The sequence below is a fragment of the Urocitellus parryii genome, chromosome X, assembly GCF_045843805.1.
Source record: "Urocitellus parryii isolate mUroPar1 chromosome X, mUroPar1.hap1, whole genome shotgun sequence".
NCBI lineage: Eukaryota > Metazoa > Chordata > Mammalia > Rodentia > Sciuridae > Urocitellus > Urocitellus parryii.
Genome location: NC_135547.1, coordinates 111,900,085 through 111,926,086, shown reverse-complemented (window position 1 = coordinate 111,926,086; position 26,002 = coordinate 111,900,085). Strand labels below are relative to the sequence as shown.

At 33.8% G+C, this 26,002-nt stretch overlaps 1 pseudogene; it reads left to right on the top strand.

Moving 5' to 3' along the window:
* The first annotated feature begins 1,418 nt into the window (after positions 1 to 1,418).
* On the top strand, positions 1,419 to 4,164 carry LOC113177778 (heterogeneous nuclear ribonucleoprotein K pseudogene; annotated as a pseudogene).
* Positions 4,165 to 26,002: the final 21,838 nt, after the last annotated feature.

The window sequence follows — 26,002 nt, the reverse complement described above, 5'->3', positions numbered from 1 at the left end:
GTGAAGTATTTTGTTTACTAAAACAAAATAACCAAGCAAATGTTACAATCTGAAATCAAATGAATAAAGATTTTCTTTATTTTTGTGGCAGATGATTACTTTGTGTGTATCCTAACACTCATAGCAAATTAATGATTAATAGCATCAATTGTTATAGTGAATTGCTCATTTTATGTCTAAAATCAAATAGTTATTGTGAAATAAATTGCAATTTGGTGCAGAGAGAGTATTTCATAGTGCTTTGGGGAGCTGGTATGGCTATTTCTTCAACAAAGATTTAGCATTTCATAAATTGAATTAGAGATACATTTAACCTGCTATGAAGAAAATATGCTCTTGATGGCAGTAGAATTCCTGTCATAGACTTTCCAATACATGGAATTATTTCAATTTTGGCTTTTTATAGTATATACCTCTGCTGTGTGGGCAGCTGAACAACACCTATAAGATTAGTCCCTGTTAGGAGAGCATCTAGATTGAAGCTACACTTTAAAACAGTAACAATTGATGAACCTCAGTCTTGCAAAGTGCTGTCAGCATGTCTTTATTTTAATGATGTTGAAAGGGTGACATTCACATTTCCATCTCTGAGTGTACTCACTCCAAGTCCACCCTCACACATGGAATTCCTCTAAATAAACTCAAAGCTGGTAATCATCTGACTCATTAGCAAGTGTTTCTTCCTGCCTGAAACTAAGTGGGTGCAATGGAGGATAGATTAATCTTTAGATCCCGTGGAATACACATCTGCTCTCTATGCTTTCTGATTTTTTATGTCAACAGTATAATTAAAAATTTAAAAATGTATTGCTATGTCACTACAGATAAGCTGGTTAATACATATGAAAAGGAATATAATCATCCAAAATTAATAATCACACTAATATTTCAATGTTTATGCAGGATTTATGCCATGTATGTAAAGAAAAAATCTAAGATTTTCTAAGAAGAAACTCATCCAAGTTCCTTAGATTTTTATTTTCTTCCCTGTATAGAATTTTTCCCCTTGCCATTGTGTCATTCCTCACTATTTCATGATACCACCTCAGGCAACACCAGAACCAGTGTTTTACCATTCCTCTGAATCTCTAGGATGTGTTGTACTTTGTTTTGAGGATTGAATCCAAAGGCACTTTACAACTGAACTACACCCTCAGACCTTTATTTTTATTTTGACACATGGTCTCACTAAGTTGCCGAAGTGGCCCCTTGAACATGCTATCTTGACTCAACTTCTCAAGACTCTGGGATTTGAGGCATATGCCACTGTATCAAGCTGAACCTGTACTTTTGAAAATATATCACACACTTGGTACTTGTTTAAATATAGCTTTATAACAATCCTATTACCTTTCATTTTTATAAAGTAGAGGATTTACAGAAATTCTCATGTATTTGGCTAAGTCCACAACTAAATTATGACTTCCTGGAAGGTAGGATTTATGTTTTGTTATTCTTATTATCATTGAATTTTACATGGTTCATCCTCAATAAATGTTTGGAAATTGACTTCTACTTTTTAAATAATTATTTCTTGTTATATATAAATTATACAGAATATTGGGAATCATTGTGGCATATTAATGCATGCATATATTTTGATCACTTTTACACTTCAATATATTCACTTACATTTTTAAAAAATTTTTGTTAGTTATTGATGGACTTTCTTTCATTTACTTGTTTATATGTGATATTGAGAATCGAACCCAGTGCCTCACACATGCTAGGCAAGCACTCTACACTGAGCCACAACCCCAACCCCATGTTCACTTATATTTTTAAATAAATTTTTATAATCTATTTTTAACTGGCACATAAAACAAAGAGTGTACATATTAATGGGGTATATTTCCATAGATATATACAGTGCATAATGTTTAAATCAAGTTAGAGATATTTATCTCCTCAAATATTTATTATATTTTTATGGTGAGAACTTTCAAAAGCATGGGTCCCTATCCTCACTTGTGTTTTCTTGAAGTGGACTTCAAGCAAAAGATCAATCAGAAGGGATCAAGAAGACCATTTCATACTGGTTAAGGGAACAATACATCAATAAGACATAACAATCTTAATTATTTATGCCTCAAATAATGGAGCACCTGCATACATCAAACAAACCCTTTACAATTTCAAGAATCAAATAGACCACAACACAATAATACTGGGTGACTTTAACATACCCCTCTCACCACTAAATAGATCTTCCAAACAAAAACTAAATAAAGAAACTACAGAACAAAAAAATACAATTAAAAATTTTGACTTAACAGAAATATAAAGAATATTTCATCCATTCATAAGTGAATATACTTTCTTCTCAGTGGCACACAGATCCTTCTCTAAAATAGACTATAGCCTAGACCACAAATAACTGTTCACAAATACAAAGAAATAGAGATAATCCTTGCATTTTATCAGATCATAATGAAATTACAAATCAATGATAAAATAAAACATAGAAGGTGTTCTAAACCTGGAGATTAAATAATATACTATTGAATAGCCAATGGATAGCAGAAAAAAATCAGAGATGAAATTTAAAAAAATACTTAGAGTTAAATGACAGTAATAACACAACCTATAAAAATCTCTGCAACACTATGAAGGCAGTCCTAAGAGGAAAATTCATGGCATTGAGTGTATTCTATTTTGCTTTTGTTCACTGTATTTTGGGGTTTTATTCCCCCAAGAGCTCCTTCCAATATCCTGAAGTGTTTCCACTGTGTTTTCTTCCAATAGTTTCAAAGTTTTAGGTCTTATATTAAAGTCCTCAATCCATTTTGATTTGAGTTTTGTAACTGATGAACTATAGGAGTATAGCTTTGTTCTTTTGTTATGTGGATGTCTAATTATCCCAGTGACATTTATTGAAAACTATCCTGGGTAGCATGTAGTCTTCATTACATGGGCTGCCATTTCCTGTCCGATCTAGATTGGTGTATCCATATAATACAAAAAAAAAAAAAAAAAAGGAAACTGAACAGCCAGAGGAAAACTTCCCTAACACCAACACCAATGGTGAATTTGGTAAGTGCTCTGCAGAAGATATGAAAGAGGAGTAAGCATTTAAAAGATGTAAAACCACTAATGAGATGGTTGAATTACACATTCTGCTTCAGAGAAAGACTGCTGGGGCAGTGATTGGGAAAGGAGGTATGAATATTAAGGCTCTCTGGTCTGACTACAATGCTGGTGTTTTAGTCCCATACAGCAGTGGCCCTGAGTGCATATTGAGTATCAGTGCTTATATGGAAACAATTGGAGAACTCCTGAAGAAAATTATACCTACCTTGGAAGAGTACCAATACTATAAAGGAAGCTACTTTGACTGTGAGTTGAGACTGTTGTTCATCAGAGTCTGGCAGGAGGAATCACTGGGGTCAAAGCTGCTAAAATCAAAGAACTTGAGAGAACACTCAGACAATAATCCAGCATTTTTAGGAATGCTGCCCTCATTCCACTGACAGAGTTGTTCTTTGGAGGAAAGCCTGATAGGGTGGTAGAGTGTATAAAGATCATGCTTGATCATATATCTGAGTCTCCCATCAAAGGCTGTGCATAGCTTTATAATCCCAATTTTTATGATGGAAGGGCTTCCCATGCCTTTAGAAGAGATTATGATGATATAAGCCCTTGTCACAAACCACCACTTCATCCTCCTGGTTGAGGTGGCTGGGGTGGTAGTAGAGCTCGGAATCTTCTTCCTCCACCATCTAGAGGAGGAGAACTAATGGTCCATGACAGAAGAGGAAGACCTGGAGACCTCTATGATGGCATTGTTGGTTTCGGTGCTTATGAAACTTGGAACTCTGTGATACATAGACTCCATTAGAATGGCAGATGGTTTATGAATCACAGAGTGGCTCTGGATATTATTATTCCTATGCAGGGGATTGTGGCTCATATGGTGATCTTGGTGGACCTATTATTACAACACAACTAACTATTACCAAATATTTGGCTGAATCTATTATTGGCAGAGGGTGTCAGCTGATAAAGCAAATCCATCGTGAGTTGGGAACCTTGATCAAAATTGATGAGCCTTTAGAAGGATCCAAAGATCAGATAATCACCATCACATGAACACAGGACCAGATACAGAATACACAGTATTTGCTGCAAAACAATGTGAAGCAGTATTATGGAAAGTTTTTCTAAAACTAGTGAAGAATTGGGCTAGAGTTATAGCTCAGTGGCAGAGTGCTTGCCTAGCATGTGTGAGACACTGGGTTAGATCCTTACCACTGCCTAAAAAGCCAAACAAATAAAGGCATTCTGTCAATCTACAACTATAAAATTTTTTTTAAAATAGTAAAGAATTGAAGGAGTCCTAAATCTTTTTTTAAAATCTGCTTCTGTTGAAAAAGCCAACATTCCTTGCTTCATAGGTGTTCTACATTTGAGGTGCAGTGAGATCTTCGCTGTTCTCCAGATATAATGTTTTAGCTCCTTACAAACAGGCTTGGGGGGGGGGAGGGCATGCCAAAACTAATGTTGACATTTTGAAATATCAGCGGAATGAGTGAATTTTATTTTTAGCTCATTGTTGGTGGTTTAAAAATATCCCCCCCCCCATGTAATTATTGTGAACACCTGGCTTTGTGTTCACTGTAAACATTTCGTGGGATGGGACAGGGAGGAAAGTAACAGTAGTCCACATATCCCTGGCATCTGTTCAGAGAAGTGTGCAGAATGTAATACTATTTTGTAAGAAACATTTTATGATTTTAAAAATAAGTTTAGTGAACCAAAAGAAAACAAGAAATCTATGCTTTCTCTATTGTATTCTTACAGCCTTTGTCAAAAAAAAATAATCACTTGATTTTGAGGTACATGGGTTTACTTCTAAGTTCTATATTCCATTTAATTGTTCTATATGTCTTTTTTATATGAACACCATACCACTCTGATTACTACAGCTTTATAGTGAATTTTGAAGTCAGGTAGAGCAATGCCTCATGCTTTGTTCTTTTTGCCAAAGATGACTTTGCTATTCAGGTTTTTCTGTGGTTCCATATAAATTTTAGAATTGTTTTTCTAGTTCTGTGAAGAATATTATTGGTATTTTTATAGGGATTACATTGAATCTGTAAGTACTATGGGTAGTTTGTTAATTCTAACAATATTGATTCTTCGCATCCATGAATATGAGATATCTTCAACTTTTTGTATACTTTTCAATTTTTGTCTAATTTTCATTGTAGAGATCTATCATCTCTTTGCTTAAATATATTCCTATGTATTTTGTAGGTGTTATATAAGTGGGATTGTTTATTTGATTTCTGTTTCAGATAATTTACTATTGGCTTATAGCAACACTCCTGATTGTAAATTGATTTCATATCTTACAACTTGCTGAATTCATTTATTCTGGTATTGTTTTGGGGTATTTGGGGGGTTTTATAAATATAAGATCATGTCATCTGCAAAGAGTGTCAACTTGATTTATTTTCTAATTCTAGTGTGCTCTTTCTCTTGCATGATTGTTCTGGCTAAGCCTTCCTGAGCCATGTTGAGTAAAACTGGTCAAAGTGAGCATCTTTCTCTTTTTCCAGAGCCTAGAAAGCTTTCTGTTTGATTATTATAAATGGGCTTTCTTATATTGATATATATTTATTCTATACCTACTTTTTCAGAATTTTTATTATGAAGGGTTGCTGAACTTAATTAAATGCCCTTTATGTATCTATTGAGATAACAATATGATTTTGGTCCTTTATTCTGTGGCTATGACACATCACATTTACTGAATTGTCTATATTTAACCATCCCTGAAATGAATCTCATCTGGTGAATAATCATTTTTATATACTATTGGATTTGGCTTGCTAGTATTTTGGAGGGGATTTTTGCATGTATGTTTATCAATAATATTGGCTTATACCTTTTTTCTTCTGTACTTACCTGGTTTTGGTATCAGGTTAATTCTGGCCTCCACAGAATGTGTTTGGAATAATTTCTTCCTCTTTTATATTTTTGAATAATTTTAGGAGAATTATAATTAGTTTTAATTAAGTGTTTGGCAGAATTTAGCACTGAATACATCTGGTTTTGGGCTTCCCTTTGATGGGGTGCATTTAATTATTGAGTCAATCTTACACTTATTGGTCTGCTCAAGTTCTGTATATCTTCATGATTCAGTCTTGCTAAGAGGTATGTGTCTAGGGATTTGTCCATTTCTTTTAGGTCATCAAATATATTGGTATATAGTTGTTCATAACATTATCTTTTGTACATGTGTGGTGTGAGTTATAAAGTTTCCCTTTTCATCTCTGATTTATTATGTTCCTTTTTTCTCATTTTCATAGTTTAGATAAGTGTCTCTATTTTATTTGTGTTTTCAAATAAACATCTTATGTTTCATTTGGTCTTATTTTTAGTTGCTATTTCATTTATTTTCACATTTATTTATTTTCTTCTACTAATTTTGGGCATGGTTTGTTCTTGTTTTTCAAGCCCCTGAGACACAGCTATATGTTAGTTGAGACCTTTCTCCTTTTATTGATGTGGACATTGATTACTATACACTTCTTGCTTAGTACTGTCTTTGCTGTATCCCACAAGTTTTGGTATTATAGTTTTATTTTATTTTTCAATACATTTTTAAATTTCATTTTTTGTTCTTCTTTGATCCATTAATCTTTCAAACAAAAGTTAACTTCCATGTACTTGTATAGATTCCAAAGTTTTTATTACCAATTTCTAGTTTTATAGCATTGTGGTCAGAAAAGCTACTTAGTATGAGATCAGTTGTTAAAATTTGTTGAGACTCATTTTGTGACCTATCATTATCATCTACCATGTTGTCTTGTTGCATGCACTGATGAGAAAAAAAAATGTGTATTTGGTAGCTGTTGGACATGTTCTGTAGGTGCTTGTTAAGTCCATTTGATCTAGGGGGAAATTCACCTCTATTTTTTCTGAATTGACTTTATGTCTGGATGATGTATTCATTGCCAAAAGTGTGGTGATAATTTCCATTGCTACTGATGTTTTGAAAATCATCACTCCATTTATGTCTCCCTTTATATATCTAGATGCTGGGTGTAAATATAGTTAGAATTGTTATCTCCTCTTGCTAAATTTATAAAATGACCTCATTTTTTACAGCTTTTGATTTAAAGTCTATTTCAACTGATATTAGAATGGCTACTCCTGATTTCTTTTGGATTCCATTTGCATGGAATAACATTTTGTATCCCTTCAATTTCATTCTATGTGTGTCCTTAGAGGTGAGGTAAGTTTCTTGTAATCAACATATAGTCATTTTTTTCTATTCCATTAACTCACCATTTGTCTTGAAGATTGTAATCCACTTACAGTAAGGTAATTATTGATAGGTAAGGTCTTGTTATAGCCATTATGTAACTTTGTTTCTAGTTTTACTGCAGTTCCTTTCTTTATTCTTTTGTGGTAAAGTTAAATATTTTTGTATTTTTGGACCTTTTTTTTATTTGTCTATTACAAATTTTTGCTTTCTGGTTATATACCTTACAGAAACAATATTTTGACTATAACAAACTGTATTGGATTGATAATAACTTAACAATTTTAAAGAAAGAAAAGGACAAGAAACAATATACTAAAAAGAAACTTCTCCAGGGCTGGGATTGTGGCTTGGTGGAGGAGCACTTGCCTGGCATTTGGGTTCAATCCTCAGCACTACACATAAATAAATGAATAAAATAAAGGTTCATCAACATCTAAAAATAAAAAAAAAAGAAACGTGTCAATTTGTTTTCCATTTGTCCCTCATTTTGAATTTCTGATTTCCCATTTTACATATTTCTATATTGACTCTCATTAACAAATTAATAAGATATTATTTTTTAGTTTTTATAGTAAAGATATTATTTATGCCCCACACAAGATTAGAGAATTTTGAATTTTTCGGTATAAAATTACTCTTACCAGTAAGTTTTATGCCTTCATATGTTTTCTTTTTAGTCATTCATGTTTCTTTCAGTTCAAAGAAATTCCTTTAACATTTCTTATAGAACAGGTCTGGTAGAGATATATTTCATAATTTTTATTTATCTGGGATTGCTTTTGTACCCCTTTCATTTCTAAGGATAATTTTTCTGGGTACAGTATTCTTGGTTGGTTGATAGTTTCATCCCTCAGGACTATAAAAAACTCATGCCACTCTCTTCTGATCTGTAGGTGTCTGTTAGGCAAATTTGAACATCCCCATTTTTTTATTTTTTTACTTTTGGCATTGAGAATATTTTCTTTATCTTTCATCTATTAGAACTTGATTTTAAGATATCTTGGGGCAGACTTGTTTGGGTTAAATTTGACTGGTGATATTTGCCTTCCTGTATCTGGATATTTATATCCTCCCATAGGTTTGAGAAGTTTTCTGTTAGTATTTCTTTGGGTAACTTTCTACCCTCTGGCATTCCCAAGTCTTTTTTAATCCCCAATAGCTTGAACATTTATTCTTTTATTACTATTCCAACATTCCCATAAATTTCCTCATTGCTTGTAACTTTTTAAAAATTTCTTTCCTTCTAACTGTATATTTTCAATAGCCTGTACTTAAACTAATTCATTCTTCTGTTAGATTTATCAATGTCTTCTATCATGTTTTAATTGTGCTGAATATATATCTTTTACCTCAAGAATTTTTTTGATTTTTTAAAAAATTTCGTCTATCTCTTGAAGTTTCTCTGTTAGAATAATGAAATATTTCTGTTTTCTTCAAGTACAATAATATTCCCTGAAACAAGTTCCATACCTGAGAATTCTCCCATATTGGTTACTGCCTGGTCAGTTTCAGGCACCTAATCTTGAGTACCAGGTGAAGTCTTGGTTTCCTCAAAACTCTTGATGCTTGTTGGCATGCACTATTATCTGGGCACTGAATGATCAAATATTTATTCCAGCCTTTTTATATGGATGTTTGTGTAATTTCAGAAATTCAAGCAAGCTGCTTATTTTCTCTGAGCCTTTCGTCACTTCCGCTATTTCATCACTGGATGTTGCCTAGGGCCAGTACTAAAAGGCAATCTAATCTCAGGTTTATCCCAATTATACTCTTCATGTATGGTTTAGAAAGAAAAACATAAAACCTAGGAAAAGTAACTTGTATTTAAAAGCCTCTCCCTAAGGTAGTGTAGGCTCAGATATCTGATATATATTATCTCATAATATCTCAGATTATGTCATCTATATATTCAGTGTCTATGGTCAGACACTGAAAGATTCTGCCAGTCTCTGGGCAGAGTCATTGTAGATGTGCTACCCCTAGGATCCTGTGTCATACTTAAGACTGCCAAGATATGTCACATCCTGAGCCCATAGCCTGCCATGACCATCACAACACTGGGGTAGGAACAAGGCCCACATTGCTATGGGATATACATCACTGAGGCAAATTCATGGTCTAATACTGCTATAACTAGCTACAGGTGATGCAAGATGGAATTGAAGCCCATATACCAGGACTGCATGTCTTTTCCTGATGCTGGCACTATTTCAGAGGCTGTATTTTCAGGAAGACCTGGGTATGCAGGCCTTTAATATCTACTCACTGTTAAGTTTTACCAGTACAGCAGTAAGTACCAGAACAGTATCTTATGTTGATTAGCCTGTCCTAATCCCAGTGAATGGAGTCCTTGCAATATACCATGCTGCCCTAGATTGGGGTAGTATTGGGCAAGGCAGACCCATGGCCATCTAGATTGATGCCAAATTGGCCCATGCCCAGTCTCATGGCCATGAGGACCTGCACTCTAGGGTTGCTCTGGGCCCTACACTGCAGATGATGGTGATGCAGGCCAAAACATGAGTTTGCCCCATTTGAGTATAGGTCTCTACTAATTCAATAATGGTTTCAGAGCCCCATATGATCACTGGCCCTGTTAGGCAATAGTTAGTAATGTGCAATGGAATACAAACCAACAACATGGTAAGGTCACAGGCTTTCTTAAGTTGTTTTAAGGCTAATGTATAATTTAGTAATTTATAGAAAAATAACAGGTATAATAATCCTGAGAATAACCACTGAGAAACAAAGGGAGCCAATTAAAAAATATGTCAGTAAAGAAATATCAATGGGGCTAACTCCTACAGGGTCTAGTGAGGTCATTTTTAAGTTAGGATTTATGGCCATAATTATTTCTGAGAGGGAGAGGGAGAGGGAGAGGGAGAAAGAGAGAGGGGAGAGAAGCATCCTAATTCAGGATGCAGGGGTGCTAGTGATCTCTCTCTGATCCCCTGCCCTCTGCATTGGATGGTCACCATGGCAACTCTCCTGCCTAACATAAAGGAGGAGTTACACATCTGATAGGTGAAGTCTATAGAAAGTGGAAGACAGTTTTCAAGGTTAAAATAAAATAGCAATAAATTTGGAAGCAGCATTGTTTCCTTTTGTCATTCTCTTCTCAGAGACTATCCACTTTTGAGAATGTTCTTTGCTTGAGCCTTACTTTAATTTCACTCATAATAAAATTCTCTTGCTTGGCGTTTCATGCCCGACTTTAAATTTTCTTTCATTGTGACACAAGAACCAGAGTTTGGAGCTTCAACTCCCCACTCTCCTGTGACAGCCTGGTGAAAGCTAAGCTTGAGGTTGTGGTATGGGTGATGAAAACAGTCCATTGACCATCAAGATTGAGACTAAGTTGGGTCACACCTGTGTTTTACAGACTCAGGGGACTTCCTTGTGGCTCATTGTAAGTCTAGAACCCATGTAGACAGAATTGGGTTCGTCCCGCCAGCTCATAGGTCTCTACTGGATAACAGGGCTAGCCTAAAGGCTTTGTGAACTAGGAACTGTGTATGGGGCTCTTATGTCCTACTGGATGTTGGTTTCAGTGCTGTAGGTCTCTTACTGAATTCTAAGACAAAATCCTGTGCTAGCGTTTGTGTCCTGCTCCCCAATGGGAAAGTCTTGCTCCCTGATTTGCCACAGGATGTTGGAAGAGAGTGGTGGTGGTTGCAGTCAGTTCACCAACTGCAGTGGTGTTATGCAGTTCCAATGGGTCAGTTCATGGGTATTGGCTTGGTGGTAGGGGTCATGGGGCTTGTCTAGTGCAGGGTTTCACTATGGCAGGCCAAGTACTCAGTTCCAATTCTAAGGCCTGGACATAATTCTCTCTTCCTCCCCCAATTGATTGGCATCTCTCATGCTGGGCTAGTTGGTGTTGGGTTAAGGGTAAAGCCAGAAACTGTTTCTTCTTCTTGCTGTCTTTGTCATGTCTTTTCATTTTCTTATACTAAAAGTAGGCCCCATGATTTCTCTCCATTTTTTCTTGTTTGGTAGTTTGATGTGTGAATATGTGTTCAATTTGCTGTGTCTGTGGGGAGAGGGCTGTCGTAGTATTTTACTCAGTCAACCTCTTGCTCCACCTCATTAATTTTTTAAAGTATTAAGCAAGAATCTAGTGTACTTCAAAAAATAAACTACTCTCAGTGATTTCAAGCTTGGTGTGAATTTATATCAACTTGTAACAATCTTTGGAGCAGAGCTTTGACCCTTTCGTTAAGCTTTTGTTATTATTGTCCTCTTCATTGATAGAGATTCCTTGAAATTATGTGATTATGTTTTTTTCTGTTCTATGTCAAATTTTTTGGCATCTTTTATTCCATTTTTAATTTTTTCTCTAGAAATTGGAACCCATCCTAAAAATCACTGCTTACAAACTTGTCACTACCTATTTTGTATCTGGATAATTTATTATTTGAAATTGATCCTTAAGATCTTCATTTTTTTAACCCTTAACACTTAGTAGAGCTGTGTATAACTTTAAGACCCTCATAATTTTAAATAGTTCACTTAACCAAAACCACATTCTAAAGCCTCATCAAAAGGTGTTCTGAAGACTGACACCTGCATAATATTCTTTACTTCATCATGTCATTTGTCAGAGATAATTTATCAATAGATTACATTTGAAGTCATTAAATTCAGGAGTCACTTTAAAATTTTCTCAGCTCTTAAAGATAGAAGTACTTATAAAATACTTATAAAAGTATTTTATGTCATAGAAATATAGAAAATACAGAAAACATAAATAAGAAAATACAAATTGCCTATGATTTTATCAGCTGAAGACACATATTACTATTAATTTTACATATTTCCTTGCATTTATTTTGCATACACTTAAGTTGTTCTGTTCTTATTTTGTGCATAAGTATGGATCTTTTCTAAATATTAGCTTTAAAATAGAAAATAAATGCAAATGCAAATAATGTATCAGAGATTTAATTATTATGCAAAAGATTTAAATAATGATGATGTGCTTGAAAGTTGCTGAGAAATTTCAGATTGAGTGATCAAAAAAGTCATTTCATGGTGGTTCTGTATAATCTTTGAATATATGACAAGTACTGTAAGTAGTTGTTATGTTTCCATAACTTTTCGTTATGGAAACATCCCTGCACAGATCTTCTAACAGGATCAATCTTGATATGATTTTGGAACAAGAATACCAGCCTGACTGAATCATAGAGGCACATTCACCGGTAGTAGGACAGGGAATTGGAGAGTTAGTGAGTACAAGATAATGTGTAGCCTGATAGTCAGGGATAGAAAGTTCTAGAAAATGGTAAGGCTGGAAGGATAACACTTTGGTAAGCATCATAGCAGTATCCCAGGTGAGAGGTGAGGTTGTCTTAACTGGCTATGGCTACAGGTGGGAGGTAAAATGTGGCATGAATCCAATAGAGATTTTAAGTTGAAGCTTCAAGATTTACTGATACTTTAGATCTGATGAATTAGGGAAAAGGAGAAATCAAGGGGGACTACTAGGTTTTGATTTGAACAGCTACATGGATAATGGTTTAGGGTGACTTATTCATCGAGGAATGTCTGGGACTTTCCTAGTTTTAACACTGAAAATCACATGTCCTGGGAGAACCCTTAGTTCTAGGCCAAATGAGACAGTTGTTTAAATCAAATTTGATATAGTATGAAGCAGGGTTTATTGTTGTGGGTGAAAGGAAGAAAAGTCAACAGTTATATTTGTGTCTTTGACATTGTCCATACACATCAAAGTTGAAGGCAGAATATTAAAGAACTGATATAACAACAACAAAGTATCATTTAAATTGCATCAGAAAGAAATCATGGAGAGAAAAATTCAGTTCAGATATTTATATTTTGATTGTTCTATATTGCTGTAAAAATGATATAACTATAACTGTTTAATACTTTGAGACATATATTGTGAGTTCTGGATGTTGATGTATTATAACTATACTACTTCCTGCATAATATATTCAAGGAGCTGAACCCTTACTGAAATACTCAAAGTATTTCTGTTTAGACCAAGTGCTAATGGTATCTAATTCAGAGTACCAGAGTTACTGATTCACTGAAAAAGGTTGTGTATGTTCATTTGCATAACAATTTACATATTCATTAAATGTCATCATTTTCAAAGAATCTCTCCTAGCTATAGCTACTTTTCCTATAAATCCCATATGGTTTGTCTTCAGTATTTCCTGATTTTTTCTTTACAAAGTCTTCAAGTTCTATGGATGTCAGTTTCAATAACTTATTCCAAGCTAGAAAACTGAAGCAAGGTCTCTGTTATATTTAGTTTCAATCATTAATTAAGTCTCAATGTGAAAGAGGTATGGAAAAGGGATGGGGGAAATGAATAAGGATTTTGTGATAGTAATCTTCCTCCAAGAGAAAAATTTGCTGTATGGTATCTTGTTACACTGGCATTGATTTTGCTTGTCAAAGGACAGAAAAAACAGGGGGAGAAATTGGAAGCTTTAGAGTCATAGGGTGCAGATGAACATTCTGTCTGAATAGATATGTACGCACATTCACAGTTAAGAACTTCTACATGCATAATCATTCTGTCTTCTACATCTAGATCCTTAATGTGCATACTTCATTGATCATTTTTGAAGAAAAAATCTTACTCATAAGCATACTCCTTGGGAGAGTGAATGAAAGGATTCTGAAATTTTACTAAAGCCCAAGTGTTTCTTCCCATTTCTGCTAAGTTCTTTAGCTAAGCCTAATATTTTTACATGGGTCTATTGAAGTAGTCATTGAAGTATTCTTAAAGCTAAATGTTTGCAAACATGGACAACACATTAACAAGCAATTATTAGACAATTTTTTAGAAATTATTTATCAGCTTATCTAGAGGGACCTGCATATTCAAGGCATAGAACAAGCATCACTTTGATTATGAACAGAAATTATAAAGACACATTTTCAAAATGTGCTTTATCCTTAGGATAATAAAAGCTTGAATACCTACTATAGTGGTGTCTTTTAGTCACTTAGAACAGGAGTACTAAAAGAACTTTCTTCGGGACATGCCTGCTTATGAATGTGATTGGAAAGATGAACAATGTGAAGAATGTTTTAGGATTATATATTGTAGAGCATGATATTTTATCTTAGCCTCTTTCCTCAAATGGGATATTAGCATATTTTGCTGTAGCTTTTCTTAAGTCCTGATTAAAATAAAGAAAAGGCAACAGTAAGAGAGAAAGATGGAAAAAAAAGATGCTGTTTGTATAACCATGTGCTAATATTATATTATTGAATCATGAGTTTTACCAAAGAAACTGTTTTTTTTAATTTTTCCATTTTACTTTTTAGTTCACCTCTAGTTCATGCATCATAATCTAGAGCCTGTCATTCCAGTGTGGGCAATCAGACTGAATTATGAGGTTGACAGGAAAAGGAAGCTAAATTTGTAAGGATGGAAGGGATCTAAAAAGACCCAAAGAACTATGCTGGAGTAAAACAGAGGAAATAGAACCACTGGGTGGTCCAATCTGATTGGGAATACTATGGACAGTAGGGAGAATCTAGGGAAATGAAGTAATAATGGTTCTGTATTAAGCCGTGAGCTTAAATGTGAAAGAAAAAATGTTTGCTTTCAAGTAATGGCAGTTTTTCCCATAAAAATTCATATACACACACACACACACACATATATATATATATATATATATATATATATATATATGTATACACACACACATATATATATGCATTTATGTAAAATAAGAATATATAACATTTTAGAATATATATAAAATACATTATTCAACTTTTTAATTTTAGAAAAAAGTAAATCAAGGTTTAGGGAACTGATGAAACCTGCTAACAATTATTAGTTAGTTAAATGTATATTTATCAAGAACTGATTTTTTTTCTTTATCTGTGCTACAAGGCTTTAGTAATTTCAAAAAGCTAAGTACAAGAGAAGAAAGTAGCTTTCTAATAATAGGGAGAAATCTGAAAACATCAAGCAAATTTTACATAAATCTGTAGCCTGGAATAAGCTTCAACATATCATTTTGGACTAGATGGCCCCTCAAATCTTCATCATCATCATCATCAACAACAACAATTGCTTAATGTGTTTCACAGGATGGCTTGTTTCATACAAATATATTTAAGGATTTTATTCTCAAGATAAAAATTCTGAAAGGATACAAAGTAATTTTCTGTAACAGTAAATAAGACAAGGAGACTCACTCTGTCCTTATGAATGCTTATTCCAATTATATGTGTTCATGTGCACCTAGAAGTACAGTAGGTACTTTGTATCCACTGTTTGGTTGGATATCTCACTTTAAAGAGAAAACCAATTTGAATTCTCAGAATGAATGAAAGCCAATTCAATGAAAGGTCCTCAGAAATAAGAACATTGTATGCAAGGTCTCTGATACATTTAATAGTGTTTTTCTCTGAGTTCAATACATATTTCTTTTACTAAGGAGATTTGCTTACATTTTGTTGACTAGGATAAAAATGGGCCAAGCATATGATAATTTTAAGATAATTGTGAAAGGCAAAATGTAGACAACTATTGGAAAATATTCACTAATATATTTAACTGACCAAATGAAATAAAAAGTAAACTTTAGGGGATTATGTGATAAGAAAAGAAAACAAGGTATGTAAGAAACCCATCATAGATTGTGTTTAGGTTAAAAATACTTCACCAAAAAACAAAGAGGTGCATGTATACATGTAACAGAATTTTTAATCTTTTAGGTAGTAAAGGTTACAAGTGAAAGAAATGAAAGAAAAAGAAAAGCATACTTTAATTCACTAGAAGTGAACTCTAGTCAGGTTCTGGTTCAGGTGAACTTAAATTGGGCTGAGAAGATGATTTTTTCATTGCCTAAGTCAATTTGGCAAATGGATATATCTGGGAAAAGCCAGGCTTGCATTTCACTCATTGTGAAATGCATCATATCATGGCCATACTATACATTATGCTGAATGAGAACAAAGCCACTTTATTTGAAGTTTGAGACTAAGCATTTATAGGATATTTTTCCTTCTTCTTCTGTCGTACCTTTGATCAGAAAGGCAGAGGAGAAAACAAATGATAGAGTGCTTTATTGTTTAAGATAGTTGTGGTAAACATTAGCTATCTCAGCTCTCACCTTCTCTGAAACCTTTCAATTGTTGGCTGCCTCTGTTACAGTGTAATATTTTCTACAGAACATGGGGTATTTTCTAATTAAATATTTCCTTCAAAAGATATAGAAAGTACTTGAGAGTGAGAATTTTGTATCAGGTTTTTGTAATCCTCTAACACTCATCATACAGCTAAAGATCATACCTGTTGGTTCTTTTTTATTACTGTCACAAAATTAAGATAATATTAAATAATATTAAAATAATAATAATAATAATAATATAAATATTAAATAATATTTCCCTCTTTCTTTGCAAAGCCTAATTTAGAAACAATTTTGAATGTATTATCTAGCTTCAGGTATATTAGTAACAATCTAGAAATATTTCACTTTATATTTTAAAAAAGTCACACAAATAATTTGATGCTAATAACCCTAATCTGGAAGTATAAAACTAAATTTTGAATTGTCTGGATTGATGCCAACATAAAAGTTAGTTAACTTGCCTCCAGAAACCAAATAACCTTTAAGTCACAGGAGATTTTTAAAAGTAGTAAACCAATGGTTGTTGAAAGATGATGTCATCACTCATTTTTTTCATGGCAAAATGTGAAAACACAACTTCAGTTTCCTTCCTGGAACTAAACAATTAAATCTGTCAGAAAAAATAATCTGTATTTTAAGATATAGTTGCATGCATTCCCTTTACCTTCTCTCTGGCTACTTATAGGAGTTTAGAATAAAAGGCCAGGAAATATGTGCCCTGGGAACCAAAATCAAACTGCAAACTCAGCTTCCAATTCCCTCAATGAGCCTGGGGTTTAGCTTGAGTGACAGTGGAATCCCCAGCCAGCCAATTAGACTGTGGCTGAATTGGAGGAAGGCTGAGAAAGGCAAGAAACAAAGTCAGGCTAGAATGTATGGGTAGGTGAGGATTGTTGGGGAGTGCACTGTGGCTGACAGAAGTGATTAGGTTTGATTTAAATTGAGTTTTCTAACACTGGTACAAGAGCAGGGAGCAGATAGATTTACATGGAATGGATGGACTTTTCTGAACAGTAGCTGCCATAAAGACAGAGTCAGAAATGAGCATGATGTAAACCATTGTGAAGGGTTCATTAGCTACATTTCACGTTTATGACATTCTGTAAATGGCATCCCATATAGCTTTTGCCTGGATTTCTTGCAGCCTGGAATCAGTGTTTCTGTGAGTGGTAAATGCACCTTTTTATAATTGGCCTGAAAGAGTTTATTTTTAAGGCTGTTAATATTTTTGAGAATTTGTGCAGTTTGTAATAACTAAAAATCAGTACTAAAACATAGGATGTTGTTATTTTTAGCAAATTAGACATTGTTGTCATGCTTTTTTTTAACCTCCTCCAGTTTATAAAAGCAGACACAGCTCATATGAGGGAGCTCTGTCCTTAGTCAAACATAAGAAAAATGTCTGTAATATTTTTGTACTTCAAGTACTCAGTGAATAACTGTGTGAGCAGAGATTTGATTTTTGTTTGTTTATTAAGTAGTTCATATTCCTGTTTTACTCTCTTACAAAGTATTGTTTCCTCACCCATCTCTATTTTCTATAAGCAGCCCTTTTTGAATGGCCTGTGGGAAGTGTTACTTATCTTCTCTGAAACTTTTTTTGATAGGTCTCTCAGTAATAATTTCAACTCTTTTGATTTATATAATAAAGATGCAATTTCCCTGGAAATTATTATTTACATTTTGTTTTAGTGATCTCAGGGGCAGTCTTCTATATCAATAGGAGTTGTGATATTTAGAATAGAAAGCATTGCACTCAACTAACATTTTTTCTTTATCTACAAAGATTGTAATTTAGTTTCTATATTTGAGAAGATAAACTGTTATTATTTTTAAACCTTTCTAAGGTGTCTTATTAGTAAGTTTTAAAATAATTTCGTAAAAATAAGTGATTCATGTAGGCAAGAAAGGATATTAACTCACCTACTGCTTGTTGCTATTTTGTTTGGAAAAAAAACATAATTGCAAACTGTGGAACACATTGAACAGAAGTTCAAATACACAACAACTGCAAAAAGTAAAAGAAAGCCCATTAATATGGCATTGCTACACTCTGAATGTTTGTGTCCCTCCAAAATTCATGTTGCAATTTAATCCTCAGTGTAGTGCTATTAACATGGGACCTTTGGAGAAATTATGAGGGATTCACCCATATAGATGGAATTAATACCCTTAGTAAATAGGCTTCATAGAGGTTCTTTGCCCTTTTCTGCCATTTGAGGATCCTTCAAGAAAAGCCATACATGGAACACAACCCCATCAGACACCAAACCTTCTAACATTAGAACATTGGCTTAGACTTTCCTGCCACTAGAACTGGGAGAAATTAATTTATATTTTTTTATAAATTACTCAATCTAAGGTATTTTGTTATAGAAGCCTAAAAATGGACCAAAAGAGGCATGTGTGATTTTAAATTTTTGGTCAGTTAAGTACTGTTGCTAAGGCTCTTCTAATCAATGCCACAATAACACATAGAAGCATGAACAATATTAGGTGTGTGTGTGTGTGTATATCTATCTATCTATCTATCTATCTGTATATTATAGATGGATTATTCAAGTTCTACCTTATTGAATAAATAACCTTACCTAGTATGGGGACTATCCGCTTTTAAGAAGATACACAATATTAATTTTAGTCTTAAAATATACTTAACCTTGTTTTCTAGTCTTTCAATTTATAGACTTTAATTCACAATTTGTAAATATTAAATAACAGTAGACATTGTAAGTCTTCATTTGGATGAATACTGCTCATTATGCTGAAAGCACACATATGAGTTTTTTTCTTGTTTGGAATTTCAATATACCTTGTTTCAATGGGTATATGTTACTCCTTCGTCTATGTTTAATTCATTAAAATTAAGAACGTAGACTTGGGAAACCAACTGAGTTCAAATTCTAGCTCTGCAACTTAGTACTTTTGTGTTTGGGGATAAAATAATTAACACCATTTTGCTTCAGTTTACATTTTATCTAAAATGAAAACAATATATGGATTCTTATGGCTATAATGAAAATTTAAGGCATAATATAAATAAAATAATTATAATACTGCTGATACTATGTTAGCATTTAAATACTAACTGTCATAAATTCAGGCCTGGAATTAAGTGCAACATCTCTCAACAACCGAAAATATATCCATGAAGTTATAGTGGGAAGAAAAGTGACTAATACGACAGAAGGACTAAGCATTAAGGTATTATGAGAAAACAAGAGGAGTTATCATTAATTACAGAATTGCAAATAACATCTCAATATTTTTTTCTGTATGACTATGAAATTCCATTCCAATTTAACTGGAAGAACTGATCATAAATGTTTAATTCAAACTCTAACTGTTCTTCATAGAATCTTTAGCCCTAACAGCCAAAATCTGAAAACAACTCAAATGACCTTTAAGATATGAATGAATATACAAATTCTCATGTATCTATAACATATAATAATACTTAACAGAAAGAAATAGCTGATAACATGCAATAACATGGATATATCTTATTATGGTTTAGATATGAGATTTCCCAAAAGCTCTTGTGTGAGACAAATTAAGAATGTTTAGAGGTGAAATTATTGGGTTGTGAGAGCCTTAACCCAATCACTGTATTAATCTCCTGACAGGGATTAACTGAGTGTTAACTTCAGGGTGGCAGGGTGTGGCTGGAGGAGGTAGGCATTGGGGGTGTGCCTTTGGAGTATATGTTTGGTGAGCTTAGCTTAGTCTCTCTCTACTTCCTGGTCATCATGTGAGCTACTCCCCTCCACCACACTCTTCCACCATTATGTCCAGCCTCACCTAGAGCCCTGAGGAATGGAGCCTCCTATCTAGGATCTGAAACTGTGAGCCTCCAAATAAGATTTTCCTCCTCTAAAATTGTTCTTGTCAGGTATTTTAGTCACAGCAGTGAACAAATTAAGACAATCTGGAAATAGTTTGCTGAATGAAAACAGCTCCAGCACAAAAACCTATGTATTATATGGTTCTATTCACATGAAATTCTAGACATGAAAAATCTAATTACAGTGATTAAAAGAATCACTGATTTCTTGGGGATTTAAACTAAAAATTAAACAATTCTTTGTGTTAAAAGCCAATGGTTTTACAATTTTGAAATATATAGCATGCAGTATTGTTATCTAATCACATTACTTTCTTCTCTATGACTGTAACTTAGTACCCATTGATCAACCTTTCCACTTTTCCTTTCCTCCCCCCTCTGCACCTAATCTCCCCAGCCTCTGGTAAGTACCATTCTACTCTCAACATCTAGGTGATCCACCACATTCCCAGTCCCTTTTAATTTTATTTTGAGATAGGGTCTGGCTTTGAATTTGTGATCCTCCTGCCTTAGCCTCCAAATCCATTGGGATTACAGGCATGCACCACTGCACCTGGTTGTGACCTACCATTTTAGATTGCACATCTGAATGAGATAATGTTAATGTTATTTGTCTTTCTGTGCCTGGCTTATTTCACTTAACATAATGTTCTCCTGTTCCATCTGTTTGCTGCAAATTATAGGATATAATTTTTTATGGATGAATAATATTCCATGGTATCTGCATGTGTATGTATATAAATATAAAATATGTGTGTATATATATTATACATAATATATATACACATACACATATATCTGTATGTATATATACATATACACGCACACACCACATTTTCTTTACCCATTTATTCCTTGATGGGAAAATGTTGGCGGGAATATAAATTAGTAGAGTCACTATGAAGAACAATATGAAAGTTCCTGAAAAAACTAAAATATATCTACCATATAATACAGCTAGTTTCTTTCTGGGCATGTAACCAAAAGAAATTATATCAGCATATCAAAAAAGACACTGGAATGTCCATATTTTTTGATGCACTATGCACAATGGTTAAGACTTGTAATCAACCTGAATTCTCTTTGCTGATGTTTTAAGTACCTAGTTTGTGGTACTTTGTTATGGAAGCCCTAGGAAATTAACATAGCAAGTAACTAGAAGCAACCTGTGTGTCCAATAATAGATGAAAAATTAAATATGTTAAGAAACAATATTTTAAGGAGCTAACATATACTCTTTTAATAAATAGGACAGACCTATATGTGTTGATGTAAAAATTTATTCCAATATATCAAGAGAGCAAATTACAGAAGGTAATACATTGTGTGTTTACAACTGTAAAAGAAACTAATATGCATGTGTTCGTGTAATGAACAGAAATGTCAACAGGAACATTTCTGTAAGTAGCCAGAACATGAGGAAATAACTACTTTATGTTTTACCATCTTTGCTTTAATGTCTTTGACAAGAATTGTGTAGAGTTTTCATCATTGACTATTACAGATATGTTCCTTTATTGTCCAAATGCTTTCAGTTGGTTGTTTCTCTTTGCCTATAAACCAAAGGCCCAAATATTTATTCAAAGACTGCCAAGATGTGGGTCCTTCAATCTCTCCATCTTTGGTTTTACCTCTTTCTAAATCTATGCTTGATTCTTTTAGCAAAAGCATTACCCTTTCCCACTGGATTGCAAGCTCCATGTAAGCAAGTACTCCATCAGCAATTTCTATGTTTTCTTCACCTCTAAAATAATGCCTGGAAAGACATTGAAACTTCTATTACATGAACAACTAAATTAATTTTGTGCTCCAATGCTCCATTTAACAGGTTATGGCCTTCTTTCTAAATATATTACTGTCCAATTTTCTCCACTCATCTCCTTCACATCATATAGAGCTCAGCTTAAACATCAATGCCACTTTCTAGGAAGGCTTCCTGACATTGTAAACTTGGATATGTCTGTCTGGTTTGTATCCTGAGACACCTTCTATTTATTCCACTCATTTCTTAACATAGAGGCAAACTTGGTACTATGACCATGACCATCCCCAGCCAATCCTTCCAGTTCATTCTATTATTTCTGTACCCACAATTGCACCCCTCATATATTCACATTCCTTTTTACCCAGCTTAGATTCCAGAGTCCTTCATTATAATAAATACCTAATCATCATTAATTTAATTGTCCTTCACTCTACACCCTCCACATGATTTCTTTATTGTATTCACATTTTGTTTTCTAAAAGACATTCTTCTTAGCTTGAGCCCCACCTACTCTGAGAATCATAACTTAGTCCTTTCCTAAAAGAGCATTCTGTTGACATACAGATACGCTCTGGTGTTGCCCATGTTAAAAATCTCCTTACCCTATTAACCACTCATCTCCCTCCATTATAATCCCATTTTTTCACTTTATAGAAAAAAATTACCAAAACAGATATCATAGTCCCTGTTTCAACTTCCCCACCTTTTATTCTTCCCTAAATCTATTCTATCAAATATTTTCTGCCTCTCTGCTTTACTGAAACTTCTATTATCACAGTAAACAATAATTTATATGCTGTTCTTCCTCACTTAGCAACAATTCACCCAAACATTGTATCTTTTAAATTTCTGAAACACTTTCTTTTCACTTATGAGGCAACTTCTTTGACTCTCTTCTGGCTAGCCATTAAATGTAGGGTTGGTTGTTCTTTGGCATGGGTCCAACCCCTTTTCTCATCCCTATTTATGCTTTCTTCTTAGTCATGGAGATCAGTTCCAAGACATCAAACACCATTTATTCTGCCCTTACTTATCCCTTAGTAAAAGATTTATATATAAAACTGCCTATCTAATATTTACTGATTTTAACAGTTTTTCTTTCTAAATGACTCTTAATATATTCTTGATTAGTAGAACATATTCAAAGACCAACCTGATACCTGCCACAGTCTTCTTATCATTCAGCCAGAGGCATCACTATCTACCCAGTTGCTCTAGTAACTACATCTAGAAAATATTGTTCATGCTTTTTTCCCCTCAAATTAAAAAGTTCTATTCTACCTCCAAATTTGGTTAATTTTGTCTATCTTCTTTTTCATTCCAATATACCTTCACCTATAATCTGGAAGAATCTCCTGATGGTTTTCCTCTTTCATCAAGTAAAATCCATTCACTACAGAGCACTCAAATCAATTGTGACAAAAACTAATAAGATTATATTCCAGCATAGAAATATAAGCCTTTGGGACTCCACATTCCTTTTACAAATCTTGTCATCCTATGCTTACCTGCTTATTTTTTTTGTTGTTGTTTGTTTTTCCAATCAAATAGGTTGCCCTGTTTTCCTAAAGGAAAATTGTGATGGGTGGTTTATTGGAAATAACTCATAGCTCATGACTGTGTTTAGCAAGTTAAGCCATTCCTCCTCTCAGTTTGACTTCCAAATTCCCATGAAAAAGTCCCTGGTTGACCCAAGTTGGGTCAATGCCTGACCCAGCAATTATCATCTTCCCCTTCCAGAAAAAAAGTTTGTAAGGGACTTTTACATGTTTTTCTTTTGTATATTTACCTATGTGTAGAATAATCTGGTATAAAGAGAAAATGTGTCAGTCTGAAGATTGGAAAGAATAGTTGGTTCTCTTGTCATAAAAGTGCTTGTTCATTGTATATATTTTCAGTGTTTCCAAAGACAGAATATTGCAACTTGAAGCCAATATTTTTTAGAAAATTATCACTCTTCTGTTTAGGGAGGCTGTCTTTTCAGCTTTGAAAGTAAGCTGAGTGAAGAAAAATAATGTTTGCCATAGTCATTTAAAGAGATAACCAAATACAGTACTCTAACGAGAGAATTGACTTTCAATGTAAACACCAAACAGTAAGGATTCCTTGGCACCAGTAAAGCATTGGAAATAACTGTTCTGAAATCATACTTCACAGAATTACAAATTTCATTTTTCTAAAGACACTGCATTTAAGAACTCAACTAATCCTATTGCAGGCAGCCACAGGAGGCACGCATCTCTTAGTAAATACTGAACCAATTAGCCAGTCAGAGCTCCCAGTTTAAGCCACCCTGGTTTCAGGGATGTAATGTCCTCTCTAGTCCCAGTTATGGTGGGTACTCCTGCTGTTCAAAGTGGTTTCAGAGTTGGTTATCTTTTTCCATGGTGATAATGATCTTGGGTTTCTAATAAACATAATCATAAAGTGACCTAACATTTGAAACTTAGGAGAAATATAATATACTTTGCCTTAATTACCAACCAAATCTTTGCTTTTCACCATCTGGCTCCTGAATTCCCTATAGGCATAATTCTTATCTCAAGCCACGCCAGAAGAAAGCCCACAGAGATACAAGTTTTACTATTTTGAGCCAAAGAAGATTTAAGACAATAATTCTCAAACAAAGTTATATTCCTTCAACTCTGATTACTTGGTGGTAGGTTTTGATGCTTCCTTATCTCAGTAATATCTTTCAACTGGGGAGATCAAAATGACCAGGGAGAAATAAAATCTTTACTTTAGATTCTGCCTTCAAATCTAAACTGTTTACTTCACATGAACAAATTAAGCCTTGTGTTTACTCTCACTTTTAGAGAGATGATGGTCTCCTTCCTGTGGTTGTTTGTAATGGGTTTTCTGGAAAGATGTGAAAGAATTGCTGTCACCAAAATTCCCTCATCTAAAATAATATACCTGGGAGGTGAGAAGCGAATTGGTTATCAATTTTTGAATGATAGAAAAGTGCCAAAATTACTTTCTTCAGATGTTTCAGAGATTTTTTTTAATAGTATGAAATTCTTTAGAATACTCAAGCTAAATGTTTAATGGTCCATAGGTTATAAATAAAATTTTCTGTTTGTCAAAGTGACCTATATTTTGTGGGACAGAAAAAAGGCAAAAATGCTGTAAAGGCTCTCCCTTCCTGAGATACCAGTGGTTCTAAACCCTCTACAATTTTGTAATACAAAGTGAAACTCTTTTGATTGATATTTTCTAATTCCAGGAACTGGGTAAATATCAAATGCTTTTTATGTTGTTTAAGGGTTTATCTTACTAGCACTTTGCCAAAAGGTTTGGTAAGATTGTCCTAGTTGCTTTCTCCACTTGTCTACATTCATGGCAACTGCCTGTTGTTCTACCTCCCTTCCAGGTTCAGGCTAATTCTGATTCCTACATCAATAGCTCTTAACCTGGTAGTTCATATAAATCATGTGTGCACTTTTAAAACACACAGATATCTGGGCCAAAACATAGCCTGGAGATTCTGATTGCATAGCTCTTGGATATATATTTATAAACAACAAAATAAAAACAAAAATATTCCAAGTATAATTCTGATAGGCTGCTGCAGATCCAATCTAACAAAACAAGAGGAAGTTAGGAGACTAAAGCCCATAATTCATCATTTTTTCTAGTAGTTCTAAGAGAAGTCCCCATATCACATGCAAAATTAAGGTTCCCCAATTTTAAGTTTTGGACTTGGTGATTTCTCTAAAAAATAAAAGTTATTTTCTTTTAAATTCACTCTAATTGTGTGAAATTTTTCCCTTAAACCAAAGACCAATACTTGGAGATCTGCTATCTAGGATTTCATTATCTATAAATCTGTCAAACCTGATTATTAAATGTTGACTTGTTTCTTCCATTGACTTCACAATTAAGAAATAAATAGTTTCATTTAACATGCTACTATAAACACAGTTTCATTTTACATTACTCTTTGGAGTACTATTCCTAAATTTTGGTTCCTCATA